Raw genomic sequence first — 11,831 nt, forward strand, 5'->3', positions numbered from 1 at the left:
GATGAAAGTCTTTTCTGTGAATGAAATTAAATGTTTTTCTATGTAGTTAATTTTTACTGTGGAATAATAAGTTCATGTACATTGGTTGGATTTATTTGCTGGAATAGAATTTATGGGTTTCAAAGATGTTAGTACATTGTGTAGTATTAGTTACACACCTCTTAGGTTGTGAGTAAGATATTTCTATTTCTAACAAATTGCACAGTATGTTATGATGTTATAGTCTTATGCATATTATTATTTTTTTTTTTTAAATCTAGTTTTATATATTATGACAGACTGGCGACCTGTCCAGGTCCCGCCTCTCGCCCGAAACGTTAGCTGGAGATAGGCACCAGCACCCCTCCTGACCCCACCAGGGACAAGGGTGTTAGAAAATGGATGGATGGATGGATGGATGGATGGATGGATGGATGGATGGATAGATAGTTTTATATACGCATTCTAAAACTTTTCGATTTTCTGCATGAACCTACATCTCAATGCTGTTAAACTAGAATGTACCCACTGTGGGACAACAAAAGATATTTCTATTCTATTCTAGTACCTGTGAGTTTGAATCAATTTTAATGGAACAGTCAGTTTTATTTATATTGGTGTAAGAAAGCACAGTTTGAGTCTTTTACTTAAAATGTAAAACAGGAACAGAGTCAAAATTTTTTATACATCCAAGAAAGACAAATTTGAAAAAATACAAACTTAGGAAAGGTAACAGTAGGTAACAATAAGAGTTGCCTGGCATTTGGTACACTATAAAAGAATAAAATGACTGTAGAAATAGTACAAAAACATGTTATTTAAACACTTTAGTGATCATTCACCCTGACTTAGTTATTGGCTCATTCATTTCAAACAGTGAGGTAACAGGGGGTCAAATTATCTACTGGCAATGTAGAATACCCCAGACCCAATAGGTTAACCTAACAGGAAACCTGGAGGATACACCCTTTTAGGCCTCTTCTTCCTGTTACTTTGAGGAATGTACAATTTATGAGGCCAGAGATATGGTGTCCACCACTACAGATATGATGCATTTCCTTTTCCCTTTTAAAAAAAAAACAAAAAGACTAAGCCAAAGGATTTTATGAAAGAAAAATACAAGAATTTTAAAAATACAGATAAGGTGAATAAAATAACCATCTGTAGGGCACTTCACAAAACCTTGTGCCAAACGGTCTGGAAGGAATCAAACATTTTGGCAGTACACCCATAAATAAGCTCAGATCTTCATATTTCAAATGAATGGTAGGAGGACATTAAATGGATCTTGTTTCCTGAAAACCAATAATTATCTCTGCCAAAAGTTTCAACACAGTAACACATCCGGTGTTGGGGTGCATTCATAATAAATATGAACTTATAATGGGTCTATTTTTTAATTCTTTGTTGTTTTTGTGGTCAAAGTGGTACATCCACTCAGATCTTTGTACATTGAACAGGTACATTCTGGGTATTTCTCTAGTGACTGCAAAGTTCTCTTTCTTTTGAAACTGATTCAAATGAGTACACTGGAAAATGTGACATAAGGTAACTTGGTATCACAGCAACGCAAGTAAGAAAAACCACAAAACCCAAGAAGAGAAGAGCTATGCAAAGCTTTCACACCTATGACTTAAGAGTGAAAACATCTACCGTACTCAAAGCTTATAACAAATTTCTATAGATTTTTCCACTCTAGGACAGGTCTTCACTTGGAATCAATTACATATCTTGAAGTCAAAAGTAGGGAAGTATGTGCACATACCACAATGTTTAAACTGGGTTTATTCGTATCTGAGGGTGGAGAACAGTGACACATATATCAAACTATCAAACAATGTCTCTGCAATGTTAATAGCATAATGCACAATGTAATGGTTTTTCTTAAAGGAAATTTTGTATCACCTTGCAAGGATCTTGCAATGCAGGTGTTGTTTTTATGCTCAGAATTAGCAGCTATGTTTGCTAAGGGTGATACAGTCAAAAAACATGTTATTGAATAAGAAAACCATTTAGATAAGACATGCTTCTTGCACATATCCTTCTTGTGTAAGACAAGAAGCATATAAAGAAGGAAGAAATCTTTGAGGAATAGGATTATGACCAGTTTTAGGATGATTTAATTTGAAGGAGGGCTTGATGGAGAGTTGGGAAAAGAAATATATCAGGAATTAAGAGGATGAGACAGGAGATAGGCAGCCAGTCTCCACTGCTGTCAGAGATGACGGAGCTACTTGACTGCTTGCAGGAGTCTGTCTCCTACTGCTATCTAACAGTAGAAAATAACCGGCATCTGCATTGTTGAGATATAATCCTTTTATATTTCTTCCTTCCGGCACCAATGTCATCAATGAAATTCAAAGCTAAATTTGCAGATGCATTTTGATCAGTTAAAATATGTGTTTTTATCAGTGTTTACAGCACAAACTATGTCAACAAATATTGCTGTTAAGTTATGGTATGCCAAAGTTTCACTTTCCTTTCTTAGGTAATTAGTACTTATTGTGTGGTTCTATCAAATGTTATAAGAACTGTGTGATAGGTAGCAGAAGTCCAAATTTGTCAGGCTGTGGCAGTTAATACCACAGTCTGTTATAAGTTGTCAATACAAAAACTTTCGGTTTAGAAAATCACAATATATTAGTATTTTCACAAACATTTACTGCAATCTTGTAAAAACAATCTCTAGGGTATAAGGAAATTGTCTAAAACATTTACTAATTAATATTTATAATCCGATACATAAATATGTTGATGGTGGGGTGAGGGGGGAGGGAGAGATGTGGCATACTGATGAGTGTATTAATGATACTATTGTTTTTCATGATCTCATTACATTTTTTGCTAACATTAGTGCACTCCCCTTCTGTTTAGATGTGTTTTAGTCACATCGGTTATGGATATTTTAACAATGTATGTCAAGCAAGCAAAGCGACGATCATATGTACAACATATTTCAGCTTAAATGCAGTATTAAAACAACGTGTGGTGCTTTGTTGAAACTTATACTCCAATACTGAAGTTACCTTCAGAGAAAAAACATTTCTGAACATTTCAAGCTGGAATGCAGCTTAGCTATGCATCTGTTCTCTGGACACCCCCAGGGACAGATTTGAGTTCCTCCCATGTAACGTCCTAGATGTTATAAACTAAATAGCGGCTGAGGTTTGGGCAGACATGGTTAGTCCTCTATATGTGGACAAACATGTGGATGAAGTTCAATCTCTTTCAAGATACTTTGATGGTGAATTTCAGAGATCAGCCTCACCCAAATTTAAACTTTTTTTTTTTTTTTTTATGTAAGAAACCTCGGCTGTTGGCTTCCACATTTTATATTTTAAAACTTGTCTTGAAGTATCTGACAGCAATACTCTGACTTATGTGTAAGAAACATATCAACTTCACATCAAAAGTTTGTTAGAGCCAACTAGCTTAGAAAATGACAGCATAAAAAAAAAAATCAGCTTGACAAACTCTGTGGGTCGTATACCGTAGGTGAGACACTTTATTGGTTGTTAAATGGGTTTTTAAAATTGCTTTGAATCTTTTATTCATGTTTGAGAAATCCTTGAATCTCTCGTGGCAGCCAGTCAGAGTTGCCTAAGCACTTGCTCCCACAATACGGCCACAATTTACACAAAAAGTTCCTACATGGAGCTGCAATCCTTAGCTTAACTATATATCATTTTAGTAACAACGACAACAGTTTCGTAATTGTGCTATAAATGGGATATGATACTGCCCCTTTACAATTTTTGGAATCAAATCAGATTTCAGGTTGAGGCTGTTTCCAAAGCATGGGTTCAATAGTGCTGATGATGCTACTTTGAAGCATAATAACCAGCCCTGCATAAGTGTCTGAGTTCCAGAGATTTTTTCTGTAGTATTACCACAACAACAATATACAACAATATAGCGATGAAGTAATTTTCCAGAGTTCAGTCTGGACTTGCACTTAGAACAACGATGACTTAGGCAGTCAGCCAAATTATTTGTTAAACAGAACAAAGACAATTGCATGTGCTTCTGAATTGGCAGTGGGCAAAGTCACGTAGGCTTTACTGACCAAACATTAATTGGCTGATTATCACATTTTTCTCATTTGTACAAAACATGGCAATAAAGTGAAAATAATGACTTTTGGCAAAGAGAGTTCTCTGACAAAGAACAAATATCCCCCATTTGTACTTTTTGAAGGTCAAACCACTTGCCCTGCATTAAAAATAACTGGCCTCTCCCACAGATGATGACATTTGTAGCATGATTTAACCTTGTCGCCAAGTTACTATCAGTGTGGGGCCTTAGGTAAGCACATTTAATGGGACCCAAAGGTCTAGCAGCAGCACTTAGCTGGGAGGACAGGCAAGTGCACAAGCCCTTGGCTCTACTAAGAATCAGCAGAAGCCAAGCAGGAAACATCTGGAAGACCTAGTGCAAACAGATGTCGGAATGAGATAAGAGCCCAAAAGTTAGAGTTCAGCCTCCCATCTCTGTATGATGAGTCTTTGTAATATCCAGGTGGGCTGTAGCCATTCCCCAACAGCTTAAAGGTCTAAATAATCAAACTCCAACAGCCCTTTTCTCACACTAGCACCTGGTTGATGCTGTGAATGTTGTTGGTAACTTTTGTCCCATTGTTCTTAGGCTCATTTTGATCCATTGTCAACCAGACTCTCATGAGACTCCCTCTATACAATGTTTTTGCCTCTCCAGGTCACCTTTTACATCACATCCTCCCATAGATTTAACAAAATGAGGTAAGCATAAATGGCCACCCATTCATTTGTAATGCCCACAGTTGTGGAGATTGTTTGCATGTTAGTGTGAAAATGCATTGTAAATTTTCAATCGCTCATCCAAATATGGATGGCCACAGTGTTTGAAAACAAACAACATGGTACCAAATTGTAAGAGCTGTGTATGGACGGAATTTTACAGAAGAATTCAACATGGAAAGTATCATTGTGTTCTAGTTTTCAAGTCTTTGCCGAACCATCTTGTCAAAAAGAGCCCACTCCCCCTCCTTCTGGCCACTGATTACTCTGCGTGAGGAACATAAAACAGAGAGAGAAAATAACAGAGATAAATTATGAAGAAAACTGTGTCATTCGCACAGATGAATGCAATACACAAGGGAGGCTTGGTTCCTGTTAAACTATAAAAAGGTCCCTCTTGAGAGAAGATGAGAAGAGGAACTCACAGATTGTTCTGCAATCAGAAGCAAATGCACATCACCAGCCTGGATCTTTATAAACTGATAAATAATGGGCCCTGGGTGACATGAAAAAGTTAGAGAAAAGTTATTCAGAAAGAAAATGTAAACATGCCTTTTCAGATGGTTTTAAAATTTAGCATAGGATTATTTATTTATTTGTATACATTACTAATCAAAGACATTTACGACATTTGTGCTGAACAAAAGAAAATCATCCAAAGTTGAGATCAATGATCATTTCTAGGTATAGATTAAGTTATATTTATGTAAAAATAAAAGAGAGAAGATTAATTGCAAGGTTTAGTTATTTATTCTGTTTTTCCACTCTTGAAATGTCCCCAAACCCACTTTATCTAACCCCAGAACAAGAAAACATTTGAAACTCTGTCTAGATTTCAATATCCATGTACCCTAACAGGATTTTAAGTAGCCCATCGCAGGTCAGATTTTAAGAGCCCTTTGAAAAAATCCTCCAAATGAAGAACATGCATTGTTCTGCAGTCTATAAAAGAGTCAGACTTGGCTGATGGTACAAACATGACTCAGATTTTATCCACTCCACACTGCTGACGGAACACTGTTTTTCATGAGTAATTAGGTGAAGTTACCAAGCTACCCTTGGGATGACCGCCGACCCACCACACAAACAGGAAGCAGAGAAGAGGTCGACGAATGAAAGGAGGAAGTGCTGGCAAACAGCAACAATACAGGAGGAGGAAACCCCCTCATTATAAATAGGAACAGACCCCTGTCATGAGTTGTTTGGGGTCATGACTACAGGGACAGCAGACAATAGGGGAACAAGGCCACTTGCTGACCAGTTTAGGTGTGATATGTCTGCACGGCTGAGATAATACAACAACAAGGGTCAGTGAAGACATTGGAAAATAGTAAAATAAATATGACCTGAGTACACAGTTCAAAACTTTAGTGATTGAGAGAGTTATCTCTAACCATTGATTTTAAACTTTACAAATGCAGAAATTGGTTTCTTAGTCTGTTTGTGTGTGTGTGTGTATGTGTGTGTGTGTTCCCCTGCAGATGGGAGAGGATCATCCAATTATTCACCTAAAACAGCATATAAAGCTGTTAAGAGGTGGACCTCCACCCATTTTCAGTGAAGCGTCATCACAACCGAAGCCAGACACTTCCCAGAGGAAATCCTCTTCCAGGCCAGACACAACAGCATAATTAGTATCACAGTGTACCATCTGCTAGTATTTTGCACAAGCTGAGTCAGAATGAGTGTATATGTATAATTACAAAAAGAATAAAAAAAAAAAATTCTGGTAATGGCAACAGAATAAGTTTGACTTTTGTTAGTACATTTGTTGTGATATTTTTCCTAACAAGTTGGCATGAAAGTGAATGTAAGTCTTAACTTTCTGCTCAGATAAAGAGGCAGGTCACATGAAAAAGATTGAACATCTCAAAGTGGCAGAGATTTCCAGAGAACTGTAGCAATGTGATTGATCTAAGTTATGGTTTGGAGGAAACACAAGTGATATCTTTAGAACAAAATTTGATTAACTCAGAAAGAGGAAACTGATGGGTGAAATGAAACTGACAGAAGAGACAAATCACACCTGTGGAAGAAGAACAACAGTTATCTTGAGAGGCAAGTCCTCAGATAGAAAATGACAAGTGTAATTCTGACAAAAAGAGCAGAGGGTATGTGGGCCTGCAGTGGATCACACATCAATTAGCACATTCAGAGTGAACCTGACAGGTTCAACTGTGGTACATAAGCAGATAATGGTTTGAGAGATAATGGAAATTTCACAAGCAGAACGCTGACATGCTGTCAAAAAGATAAATTGTCAGGTCAGGAAAAGGGTTTAAGCAAAAGTTGAGCATCTAGTTGACAAGTATGCATGCATTTAAATCAGTGTAGGTTCCACTTCCTCAACTGCAATCAATCATTTTGTGATGGAAAACAATGATAATAATGGCTAAGTGACTTGCTCAACACATCATTTTCAAGTAAGCACAGGCGATAACCCCTTACATTTGAACAAGTGAAAGTTAATTGGTACAAGACATTGAAATTCATTTCTTCGTCATTCTTAATGGTATGTAAAAAACCATTTTCTCCAAGCAGAAGCAGTTATGTAACACAATGGTGTCCCTATAGGCACAAACTAGGCCATGTTCACAAGCAATAACATACCTATGGAGGATATTCAAGTTTCCATGCTAGCTTTGGAAACTGCTAGTCTGATGTGCTAGGACTAAATTCACCATGCTTAACAAATGGTGAATCTAGGCCAGCGTTCAAGGCCTTTCACCGACCCCTTGAGCATTAGGACTGTAACCAGAGAGTTGAAATAACAGAGGGGAGAAGCACCATGCTGGGGAGCCTCACATAGTGCAGTGGGCTCAACTCACTGCTCTCCTGCTCTGGCCCTGAAGAGAGGTCATAGAGTAAGAATTTCTTTTTCCACTCTTTTGACTCCTCTCCATCCTTCTTTCTCTTTCTAAAGTATGGGCCAGTCAAGCTGGAGGTCAGGGAGAGGTGGATTCCCTGGGGTGTATGGGGGTGAATTCCGAGTCGAAGGTTAAAAGAATCCTCCTGTTCAGTACAGGCCGTTTAATGGATTGTGGATCTGGAAATATAATGTGTGCTTGTCGACAGCAGTATACTTGTATGGATGTTTGCACATCCATTTATTATGAGTTTGTCTTCTCAGCTGGAACTGTTGTGTAGAGGAGGCATTGGGCAGGAATGCTTTGTGGCGCGGGAGGTCGGCTCGAGACTAAAGCCTTAGGGTGGAGATTTGTGTAAATAGGAGGTACATTGTATAAGCAGGCATTAAAGCACCCCTGAACAGCTATAATGGAAGATCCAAGGACTCCTCCAACATACACAAATGAATCAAAGCAATAAAGTATGTGTTTGATGAGGGAATAACATCATAACATGACATAAAGCTCAGGAAAGTCAATTTTGCAAAACACCTCCCCTTTAAGATGGTCTGCACTGACCAGACAAATCTGTTGACAAAACAGTGAAGTCATATTCAATGAAATAGAACATTAAAGAAAACTTCATTCATTGCAACCACAGAACCTCCAAATCTATTAAACATAAATAAGTTATACTTGGCATTTCCAAAGGTTTTTCATGTAAAAAATTTTATTTTAAAATGTACTTGTATGAAACAAAAGAAGTCTTTTAGACAACCCTATTAAAACAGGAAGGTGCTAACCCCAAATCTGTTTGTAAGACATTTCTTAAGGTAACCATGAAGGATTGTCAGGAAATCTTATTTTAATGTGACACAGTGAAGGGACATTTTGAGCAATCATAAAACAAAGATTTCATGCAGAAAAAATGTGGATGAGCTAAATGGAAGTAGACATAAGGAGGGAAGACAGATTTGCTTTTTTGTTGTTTTTTTTTTACCATAAAAAAGCTGCTTCTTTGATATAGAAAGATGAAACAACTATAATGTTGTATTTTTAGAGAGAAACAACCAAAAGATGAGTTTTTGGTATTTCTAAGACTGACTGTACAGCCAGAGCAGGCTGTAGGTGTTTTTGTTATGAGCATTAAAATAATGAGCAAAGAAGATTTTTCCCTTAGCAACTATCAACTGTAGCAGTCTTGTTTATTGTCTGTGTCAGCCTAATAAGTGAAATGGAGAAGATTGGTATGGACTGCAAAGGCTATTAAGAGTATTAATAATGTAGCAACGCCCTGAAAAAAAAAAAAAAGAAAATGCTTTGAATTGTAAACATTGGCACTGGCATTGGCCATCACAAAACTAATCAATCAAGTTAGGCCTTTTGGAAAAAAAAAAAAGTCATCTGTTTTGTGTAGCACATAAGACTAGCAGAGTGCTTTAAACTTATAATACAGACTTTCTTTCAGTTTTGCTGCTTTATATGTTTTAATTAGTTTTAATTGATACATATGTCATGCTTTATTATGCCTGGTTAAAATAACTACATATTTTATGTAGATATATATTTTATTTTATGTTTCTCTGCGGGTATTATGACAATAATAATATAAGTCATGAAGGGCAATGTCAAAATATATGTGAAGTCTGTGAGTGGGCTCAGTCATAAAGGCAAAGCTCTTACTGTGGTCACAAAAATCCACCACAACGTCTACTTGAGATGATTAACATTTGACACAGTTGATTAAACAGCATTTGAACTCTGTTCAGTCTGATCCTCAAAACATAATCGGCATTATCAGGTTTCAGTTATATTTAAAAACAAGTTGCTGAATTGGAGTTAAGCAAAACAAATCCATATATGGCTTAATATTTGTCACTTAAAATACAAGCACAGACTACTTTCAGTTTTGTATCAAAGGCATAGAGGTTGGTGTGGGTTAACCAACAGTAACATCTTGTCTCAGCTCAAACCTTTATGCTACTGCTCCGTTTAACAGCGGAATGGAAAAATTGAAAGGTCACGTTGTGAAGCGGTTGATGCAGTGTAAACTTTTGCAACCTGATTTTTTTCCCCTTCTGACTTGATTTGCTTGCTTGAACTGATGTGAAGTTGAAATAACCTTTTTTTTTTTTTTTAAATCTAACACCTTCAAGAGGGTTGGTAAACAAATGCTAAGCATCCCATGGGTGTGGATCTTGGCGAACCGCAGAGCCTTATTTGCTTCTGCTTGTCTCAGCTTGCGGGTGTGTATTTCTGTCCTTCTGAAGATGCAAAGGTAGCACGGTAGGACACACATCAGCACACACACACACACGCGCACACACACACCTGCACAACTTTGTGCATACACTATTGCAGAAACACAAACAGAGATACTTAAACACACACAGGGCCTTTCAACAAAGCAGCCAAAAATATCAGGCACCTGTTGCTCAAACCACATTGTCTACAATAAAGCCAAATTAGAGCATTTCCCTAGCAACGGTAATTTTAATCACAAGCTGCAACAACAACCTAGAAAACAACTGCACCTACATTTCGCTGCTGTGTAAGTCCTCATTTATGTATCTACTTATAACTGCAATTTGACTTGTGCAAAAATTTTAATGAAGTGTAATTACAAAATCCAGTGCTCTGCACTATTGCTACAGATTAAAAATATTTTTCTTAAAAGTTAAGAAAAATATTGTATTAAAATATTTAAAAAACAAACCCCTCCATAATGCTCGGTTCTAGATGAGGAGATGAATTGTCCTACAGTTAAGGGTAATGCTGTGATCATGTGTTGAAGGGGCTCCTCTAGTGGTAACTGCTAAAACTTCACCACTTGAATTAGTTTTTAACATCCATTGTCATTTAAAATGAAAATGGTTACACCAAATAGACTCAAAATAATTGTAATTACTCTAAGCAGGGTTTTTTTTTTAAACCTTGTCAAGCTATGCACTTTGTAATAATGTCAGAAACATCAAGTTAATAAGAATGTGAAAAATTGAGTTGATTATAAAGTGCGATAATATAAATATTTGATTTAACAAATAAAGCTTTAAACAAAATGGGTGCAGATACACAGAGCTGCAGTTTATTATCCATCCAACCTTTGCTACAGCGCATGTTCATTTTAATAAAAGAGGCATATGTACATATGGAGTAGGTAGGGGGCGTGAATCTAAGAAAGAGGTGGTGGTCTTGGGAGTCTTGTGTCTCCCACAGAAGAAAGCCTAATTGGAAGCACATGTGTTGCACTGTGCAGAAGTTTAGTGTGATGGAGTGGGATTGGGGGAGGGGGGGTAGGTTCCTATTGTGAATGAGAGTGTTACTGATGAGAGAAAAAAACAGAGAGCAGGGCAGGAAAGAAATCTGTTTGTAGGGGGTGGGAGTAAGGATCTGGTGGTTGCAAGGGCATGAGAATGTAAACTTCGACGCAAGTGGGGCGAGTTGCTCAAGCCTGGGAATTTGACGTGGGCGCAGAGTTGGGGGTGCGGTGTTAGTGAACTGGATTTAAACCATATTGTCCATAAAAGTGAGCGCGAACAGGAATAAAACACAGCCTACTTGAATATCTTCTTTTAATCTTATCTACCACACAGCATTTTTTTCAAGCGTCAAGATTCCAACACCAGTATATACACCCAGTATAACAAGTAGCATCTTACAGTGTCCCAGAAAAATGTTTAATACCTCTTGAACCTTTTCTCCTCTATTTATTTTACAAATACAAATATAAAAGCTGCGATGGGAATTGTCTATAACCCCCTTGTGACAATGCAATGCAGAATCACCAGCTGTAGCAATCACAGCTTGAAGCATTTGTTTTTCTGAGTTAGCTTTTAAAATCTACACTGTAATAAAATGCTATTCAAAAGGGTGAAAATTGTACATCAGCATACTATTTTTCATTAAAACGGTACCATACTGTATAATCCAATGCATTCTCCGAGATATTTACTCTTTCTCTTAAAGTACTCACATAAGCTGTAAATACCACAGCTTCCAGGAATGATGTCGGACCTGATGGTTAGAAGGCTCTTCTGTAACAGAATATTACTTCTCTGCCACACATTGCAACATGTGAAAGCAAAAGTTTATCTAGCTCAATCTGCACTTTCTAAGCAGGGTAGGGTTTTTTTCTTTCTGGGTAGGTTGAAAGTCATTTTATCAGTCTTGCAAAGGTCTTGGTACATGCTCATTAAATTAACTTTTTAAAAGTCAAACATTATCTGTCACC

The sequence above is a fragment of the Gambusia affinis genome, linkage group LG06 (genome assembly GCF_019740435.1).
Source record: "Gambusia affinis linkage group LG06, SWU_Gaff_1.0, whole genome shotgun sequence".
NCBI classification, from domain to species: Eukaryota; Metazoa; Chordata; class Actinopteri; order Cyprinodontiformes; family Poeciliidae; genus Gambusia; species Gambusia affinis.